The 8,332-nt window shown below is 34.0% G+C and overlaps 3 long non-coding RNA genes across 3 annotated transcripts; 1 reads left to right on the top strand and 2 right to left on the bottom strand.

Annotated features, from left to right (window-relative positions):
• Positions 1–273: 273 nt before the first annotated feature.
• On the bottom strand, positions 274–2,096 carry LOC135149337 (uncharacterized). Its single transcript, XR_010287747.1, has 3 exons — positions 1,936–2,096; positions 868–1,112; positions 274–685 (listed from the first exon to the last, which is right to left on the bottom strand). It is a non-coding gene; the product is annotated as an uncharacterized LOC135149337 (long non-coding RNA).
• A 1,174-nt stretch (positions 2,097–3,270) lies between these two features.
• On the top strand, positions 3,271–4,135 carry LOC135149336 (uncharacterized). Its single transcript, XR_010287746.1, has 2 exons — positions 3,271–3,478; positions 3,925–4,135. It is a non-coding gene; the product is annotated as an uncharacterized LOC135149336 (long non-coding RNA).
• Positions 4,136–4,922: 787 nt separating this feature from the next.
• On the bottom strand, positions 4,923–7,128 carry LOC135149335 (uncharacterized). Its single transcript, XR_010287745.1, has 4 exons — positions 6,923–7,128; positions 5,747–5,812; positions 5,356–5,660; positions 4,923–5,242 (listed from the first exon to the last, which is right to left on the bottom strand). It is a non-coding gene; the product is annotated as an uncharacterized LOC135149335 (long non-coding RNA).
• Positions 7,129–8,332: the final 1,204 nt, after the last annotated feature.

Genomic DNA, 8,332 nt, shown 5'->3' on the forward strand with positions numbered 1-8,332 from the left:
ACTATGCTAATGTTATGCAGCTTCTTTACAAAGATAGTATAAAATTGCATTACTCATTTGAAAATGGCAAAATAAAAGTCATGCTCTATATTTTTTGCTTTTTTGCACAACATATTGCTAAATTAGCAACTTCAAATTATAGAGCTTGAACGAGGATTAGAGGAACAGTATGACCTTCTCAGAAGGATCTGAGGATTTGGTGCTTAGAATATAAAAATGAAGAATTTTAAGTAGCCTTATTCACGAAAGATAAAATAAAGAAATCAAACTTAAAATGTATAATCCAAATTACTTAATATAAAAATAACGCTGAACAATTCAGATTATCCAAATTTAGTGCAGTGTCACTTGTTCGACACATCCAAATTAAATTTACAATCACTACGAATTATTAATCATCCAGTTCACATTTGGTGCAATTTGCACATACTATACTTAACAAGATAATTCAAGGTAAGCGCACGGTGAGCTTGTGGAGAACATTTTTCTGATTTTCACCCATTTTGTCTGTGCCTCTGAAAGATTAAGTAGGACATTTGTCATGATTGAAGGTGAAATTTTTTCTGTATGCACCCTTCATATGATCTGACTTTTTCCCCTTGTAGTACTTCTTAGTTGTTCGCCGATCAATAACTCTTGATCGTGATCAGTTCTGCGTGCTCTTTTGAACAACAACCATATCAGCCTGTAAAACAACAAAGTATATATAAACTAATTATGTTCTGCACAAAATATCAAAGCACTTAGGACCACACTTTAAGAACTTAACCAAGACTATAAACAATCAACTAATGGAACCAAGCAAACAAATTACAAAGCAATTTCAAAAGAAATTACCCTATATCTTTCAAAAATTACAACACTTACCTCTTAAATTCGTTGAGCCACACTACTACTCACTGTCGAAAATAATCCTTCACGTGTTCTTCTAACTGAAGATTGTGCTCGAACAATACTCCCCTCCAACACTGCCCTTTTATTCCCACTATTGCCAATATTCTTCCCCAAAGTAACAAATTCGTCTTCTCCCTTGCTTAACTCCATTCTTTTCAGCCTATTATCATTCATTCTTGGACTGCGGACATCTAAACTGCAGGACTTCCTCATTCGATCTGCAGAACACGTAACAAAAGCGAGGAATCTACAGAATCAAATACCTAAGATAAACCGATGACTGTCTTATTGTCAAAAAACCTACTCCTATTGATATACATTTAAAGCACTTAAGGAGCATAAATACATGATATTAAATCCACCAACACTAATCTTTAATGCAACGTGTGAAACTTAAATTGGTAAACGATTTCAAGACGAAACTGCATTATACTTTAATCTCGCAAAAACAAATCCACACTTTCGAATGCAAAACTCATTCAGAAAGCTTGTTATCTGCTGGTTCAATAGCTTCTTCGTTAAGAATGCAGGACCTATTTTGTGTCCTGTTAAAAAAACATCAAAAAAGTTCCACCCACGCATTCAACTTGGTAAGAAAAACAAGGTTAGATAACCTAGTGCCAGACAGAAAACACTATTGTCCCGCACATCTTGATCTTTCAAACATTAGATTAACATTGATTTAAAACCCAAAAATGGAAAATGTTTCGCATCAACAATGTATAGAACCTTTACAAAATTGAATTGCATCTGAAGAGCGAACATAAATTTGTCATGTAACACCAACCTATGTTCTGCACATTTATAAAATTCATTATTAATTAACCAGGAAAACACTACATGACAACAATTTAAAAAAGGGATGAAGTGCCATTACTGTCATGCAATCCCTTTTATGTCCAAACCAAAAAAAAATGCAATCGGCCCTAATCAACCCACTTCAGAGCATTAGTAATCTCAGATTAAGAAAGAACACCATTTATCTAACTCAGATCGGATCTTAAATAAAGAGATAAATAAAGAGAAGACACAAGTGCATACCCAGACCCATTTTCGACTCTGTTGTCATTTGTTCCGCACTACTTTCTCTAATGCCAGTCAACACAAATTCAATGTACTACGAAGAACAAAGAAAGTACTGGATTATACCTTGCACTATGGTTTCGCAGGAGAGATGATTGCGGGATATAGATTACCACTTAATGCGGACATACGTAACTGTATACAGTCCGTGTGTATTTTCCTTTTTAGTTTAAAAAACAATTAAAGCAACTGTTATCTTGATTTAATATGGACCGCAGGATTTGTTTCCATCCAATGGCTCTAAGAGGGGACTCCAAGTCTCCACTTTATTTTATCCTCCATAGAACCCCACTCTATATATATATATATATATATATATATATATATATATATATATATATATATATATATATATATATATATATATATATTTATTTATTTATTTATTTATTTATTTCGTAGAATAGTAGCAGATTTCTCACCACCAATCAGTTCACTATCAACCTCAATACTTTTTTCATTAATGAAATTACCTGGCAAGTCCGGGCCATATACATTAAATGAAGCAAAAATCATAAGCCCGTGAAGCCTCTTCAGCTATATGAAAAGATCCTAACCATATCTGCTTATCTATCTTATCATATGCGAGATCGTTGAGATACTTTATATTTCGTGATTTGCGGAGTCATGGAAGAACTTCCATCATGTTTTTTGGATCCATTGGCGGTGGACCTAAAATCCATGCACATTGCTAATACAAATTAAATTCAATTTTCGAAGCAATGGTAGTAAATAATTCTATGAAAGGAGTATATTGTGGAACCCTTACTTGATATGAGTGAACATCTTTATACTATGGATGAGAAAAAAACGAGCCGTGAGAGTTGAAGAGAAGAGAATGCTGATATATGCACAAAATAAAATTCTGTAATCGAAATAATAATAAGACAACTCAGTATCGTGTTGATGCCTAAGCTAACACCGTGTACTACACTATGCATATAGATTGTGAAGCAGATGAAGTCCTTCTCCAACATAGTTAGTCTCATCTAGAATAGAGATAAATTGACCATTTTTTTCAACATTGTCGTTGTCAGAACAATATAAATATAAATATAAATATATATATATATATATATATATATATATATATATATATATGGTTTGAGTTCAGTGGAGACTGTATTTTATTGGAGACTTGGAGACCTCCATCCAAGCCCTTAATCAGATGTTAATCCAACGGTTCATATAATTCAGTTTTATAAAATAAAAGAAAATCTGCTTTAACATTCCGTATAAACAGCCGTATATGTACAGGTGTATAGTATCTGTACTGTATCTTTATAGATAAAAACGACCGGCAGCTACAACAGGGGCGTCATTTTCGGATGGCTATGTCTCCGTTTAACTTAATTTCACCAATCATTGCTTACAAGCGATGTTCTCCTCTTCTTATCGATGTTGTTCCTCTGTGCTCTATCGACTGGTTTCGTTACCTTTTTCGTTCCAAGCTTGAATCTTGTGGCTGATCTGCAAATGGCTGGTGGAGACATACATCCAGGTATGTGTAACGCGCTTTGTTTATTTTACATCAGCGAATTCTTTGATTAGTTGTTAAATGTTAGTTTTTGCGTTTCCGATTAGAAGAACATGTGGTAGGAACATTGTTACCACATCATTTTACTGTTTGATTTCTTAATTTAGGTCCCATTTATCCGTGAATTCGTCTTTTTTTGTTTTTATGTTTGGTTGATTTTATTCTCTGTGGAGTCTATTGCAGATATGCACGTCTGTTTTTAGTTTGGTTGGTTAAGCCTGTTTGACTATATTGTGTTCCTTTCGCCTAATTTTCATGCCACATGTTTTTAAGTTTAAATTTTAGTCTTTCCTATATACTTTTAGAACCCCTGTATGTTAGAAGTTGTGCTGATGACCTGGTTGTGCTTAGCTTTTTGCTTGTGCAGCATAAGTTAGATGTCATTTAATTGATATGTGTTATCAATGCAGGTGACAATGTCATCCCGCATTTTGAAAGCTCTGATTCTGAGGATTCATCCAGTCCCTCGGTTGACCAGGAGGCATAATTAAATTAAAACTAATGTCCTAGATAATCTTGTGTAATTAAAAATGTGTTTCTCCATGCCCATATTCATCCAGTTGTACACATGCTACAAGTTTAATATCGAGCATTTTCTGATTATAATAATTCTATTTTATCCGGTTGGGTGTGAATTTTGTATTTCTTGGCTCCTGATGCTGCATTTTGATTTGACCCATAAATAGATTCTCCCTAAATCAGTACAGTCAGCAGTTTAATGACTTGGTATGTAGCCATTTTGATTTTAGAGTTTTGTTCTTGTACTAGACAGCAGCACAGACAAAACAAAGATTTGGAACACAGGCATGTTCTTTTAATAAGGTATAGTAGACAAGAGATTTCCATCTACTAATGAGTGCAGCCTCGAGTAAAAATTTCATAGCTTCTACAGTAGTCACAATTGCATTTTGCAGGAAAGCATAAACATAATACCTCACGTAGGATAATTCTGGTCTTTTAACTATAATGCAGATGCCCCAGGAGTAGTCTAGTGTTGTCAAGTGCCTCACAACATAAACATGAGAAATCCAATTGGATTTGTTGTGGCACACTTCCATATATAAGCTTCAAACTCACCACAATAGCAGGTACTAAGTTTTTGTCCACCACTATCCTTCATGAAAGATTAAACAGTCTAAAAAAAGCTATTTATTTAAAGGTTTAATTCTCTAAAATGAGAAGTTCATGATGTGGTATTAGTTTTAGTAATTTATTAAAATTATACTGTAAGCCTGATGACAAGGAATTCATTTTAGAACTTAGCAGTACAAATGCAACCTAATTGCATTAAAATAGCCTCTGCAAAAGGGGACGAGTGCTTTTATTTAAACATCTGTCCAATTTCTGAAAGCTTATTAAAAAAAAAAAAACTTAAATGTACAAAGACCACATATCAGCCGTAGAATACTACTGCAAAGGAGGCTATAGCTTTTATCTAACATATCAAACGTCTATCCAATTTAAAACGACATAAATCAACAAGACTAATGTAATTGCCACAAATTGTTTCTCTTTAAAGTACAGAGAACCTATGAAGAAAACTTTAAGCAAATCCCTCGTAAAACAATAAAGAAAATCCCAAATAAATAACTATTCTACAATCTTCTTGCCCTTGTCCAAGTATGTAGCCCCGCCCATCACATAGCCCCTTTTACTGTTTTGCTCCCAAGTTAGGATTTTATGTCCATACACCACGCGTAACTTGTTCAACAAACTATTCTGATTGTCCTGCACAATTTAAAGTAACGTTATTAGACAACAAGCAGCCTAGTTCATATTAAATCATATTAAACTATCCCAGCCACTAGCTACTCTAACTTATATAAATAAACAAGACATACGTTCTCCGTTCTTAGGCTGGTGCTCCATCCAAGCAGAGTCCCAAGGAGAAGCTTGGAGCGAAGCTGCAATCGTCCCCCTGTTCCTCCACTGCATTGCCCCTCACCTTCCTTGTCCCTCCCAACATCATCTTTGACAGTGGATTTGTTTCCTCAAATAGCTGAAAAAATTTGCGATTTTCGTCCCGTAGTTTAGCAAGCTCTGCATTACCCGGGTACAAGGCTAATACCACCTCAAAGTTATTTAAACATCTTTCGTATGCACTCTTCATATCATCCAGATTCTTACGGAAGTCCCTCATGTATTTCTGATTTAGGAAACAATGAAACTATTCTTACAATTCAAATTTTTGTGAACAGTACAATGTTAAAATTTAAAACATTTCTAGCTTACATCTTTTTGAAAGTGCTGGTCGATAGCATCTTCAACTGTCCCTTGCGTTCCTTGCGCAGCAGTTTCCTAAATAAGATTTGAATTTGAACAAGAACGAACTAGTTTTGTTAATGAGCAGAACTAGATTTGATATGGTACAATTTGTTGCATAATAACTTTAATTTCGAACAATATTTTTTTTCATTGCAACAAGCCATATATATTAGACAATTAACGCTGCAGCTAGCATACTAGTAAGCCAACCAGAGCTTCATTTAGGCTACCATAGGTGATACTAGAGTAACTTAATTTGACAGTCCTTTAAGGCATTTATACAACCGGTTAGAGAGATTAAATTAGAGAACTTATTTAAATAATACAAGGGGCACTAACAAATAGCTTCTATGAACAACCTATTTTTTCTATTAAAGACCAGTGTGTTGTCTCCTCAGTTCTTAGTAAGGTACTAAGGTAGGATTAAGGAGGGATAAATCTGATTAACAGAGCAGTGTATAGGAAAAACTCCGCCAGATGAAGAAATCTTGCTAGGCATATATAAACCTTTTACTGGAGGGGCGGGAGTGCTCAAGGTAGGGACTACAAGAACGGCAATCGTCAAATAATTAAGTATTTATGGTACAATTTGTTGCATACTAACTTTAATTTTCGAAACATATGGTTGTCCACCAAATTACAAATATACACCAAACACCGCTTCAAATAGTAATATAGGGCGAAATTTCACCAACATTAATCTAATATTGCACGGGAAGACATCTAATTACGGAAGGCGGATTCTAATACTTGATTTATCCCCTGTATCATTAGCTAATTCAATTACTCAGTCCCCCAAAATCGACCCAGGAGCAGTTGACACAGACTCATGGCATAATAACACAATAAGCACATTGTCATCGACTATTACAGATAAATGTAACTCAAATTAGCCTAGACATACATCACCCACAAACAAGGAGACAATGTTGTTTAATACTACAAGAATAATGTATCTCAGAAACTCAATTGAACACTGTTTTGTCAATGAAATAGCACGATAACAGTAAATTAAAAGCAAAAAAAGCAACGATATAGCATGATAACAGTAGATTAAAAGCAACGATATAGTACGATAACAGTAAATTAAAAGCAAAAAAAAGCAATTTACTTGTTTCCCAACCCAAGTCAATTGTCACTGACCTGAACTCATCACTAGGGTTTTCAAAAATATCGGAGTTGTGGCTCCTTTTCAAGAGGGTGCCGCTGTCGTCGAGAATCGTGCTTGTCGTCAATGCTTATCTTCAGCCATCTTCGGTTTTGATTTTGAAGAGTAAGTTTAGGGGAACAAAGTACATGTAACTGTTACTTGGATTCCTATTTATGCGGGATGACACTTTGATAGACACACGATTGTATACAGGACCGTATGCTTACTACTTTATATGGTAGTTTTAGATTTAAAAAAAAAAATTACACCTGTCACCCATCTCTGCCGTACAGTTTTGTTTAGATCTGATGGTTCTCAGGAGGGTCTCCAAGTACTCCAAATAATAAAGACTCCAAGGAGCCCAACTCATATATATATATATATATATATATATATATATATATAACTATATATATATATATATAACTATATATATATATATGTAAAATTGGAATTTTTTAACAAATCAAGCATATTGTGTAAAAATCATGACATTTTAGATCTCTTATCTTTGTGTTTGGTAGTTAAGATAAGCTGGCCATTTCTTTTTCGACATTATCATTGTCATAACAATATATATCATTGCGTTTTTTATAGTAAATCAGGCATATTGTGTAAAGTCATGGCATTTTTTATTTATATTTTTTGATAATGAGAATGAATCTCAACAAATATGATTGAGCAATTCACTATGATAATTCTTTCATTCAAGCATCTAACTAAAACTTTTGGGTTCCAGTGGTTAATATTAAGCTGATAATATAGAGATTTTTTAATGTTGTTTTGATGTAATGACTCTTGACCTCGTAGTGTCCTAATTACTATCACTCCCAATGTAACTATGGGATCGAGTATTTTGTTTTTAAAACAGAAAACCACAAACTTTTGATATTGAGTTTTGTCCGAGTAGTAGCTAAACTCTCCATTGCATTCTTCTTGTTGTTTATTTAATTATTGATATTAAAATAGTTCCGACTTCCGACATTTATATAAGTACATGGAAGGACATTACGACATTCATGGAGGTATATAATACATAGTAGTTTAATGACAAAAACCGCCTTTATCACCTATACCTCCAATATAAAATACCCGGAGAAATTTGTGTGTTACCACACTATTTATGCTCAAAGAAATTTGTGTGCAGACCCCTAGCGCTTGGGTTGTTAGAAAGAATGCTTGCATTTGAATCAAAAGATAGACCTTCAACTGAAGAGGTAAAATAAACCTTATTGTTGGAATCTGTCTATTTACCAGTACTGTACTGTTCTGTAGGTTAATGCATGCATTTGGTGTTTTGATCTGTGTAGGCTCTTTCAGATTCATATTTCAATAACTTAGCTTATAATGTCAAGAGAGAACCTTGTGCAAAGCTAGTTTCAAAGTTGGAATTTTAATTTGAA

The sequence above is a fragment of the Daucus carota genome, chromosome 9 (genome assembly GCF_001625215.2).
Source record: "Daucus carota subsp. sativus chromosome 9, DH1 v3.0, whole genome shotgun sequence".
In the NCBI taxonomy this organism is placed as follows: Eukaryota; Viridiplantae; Streptophyta; class Magnoliopsida; order Apiales; family Apiaceae; genus Daucus; species Daucus carota.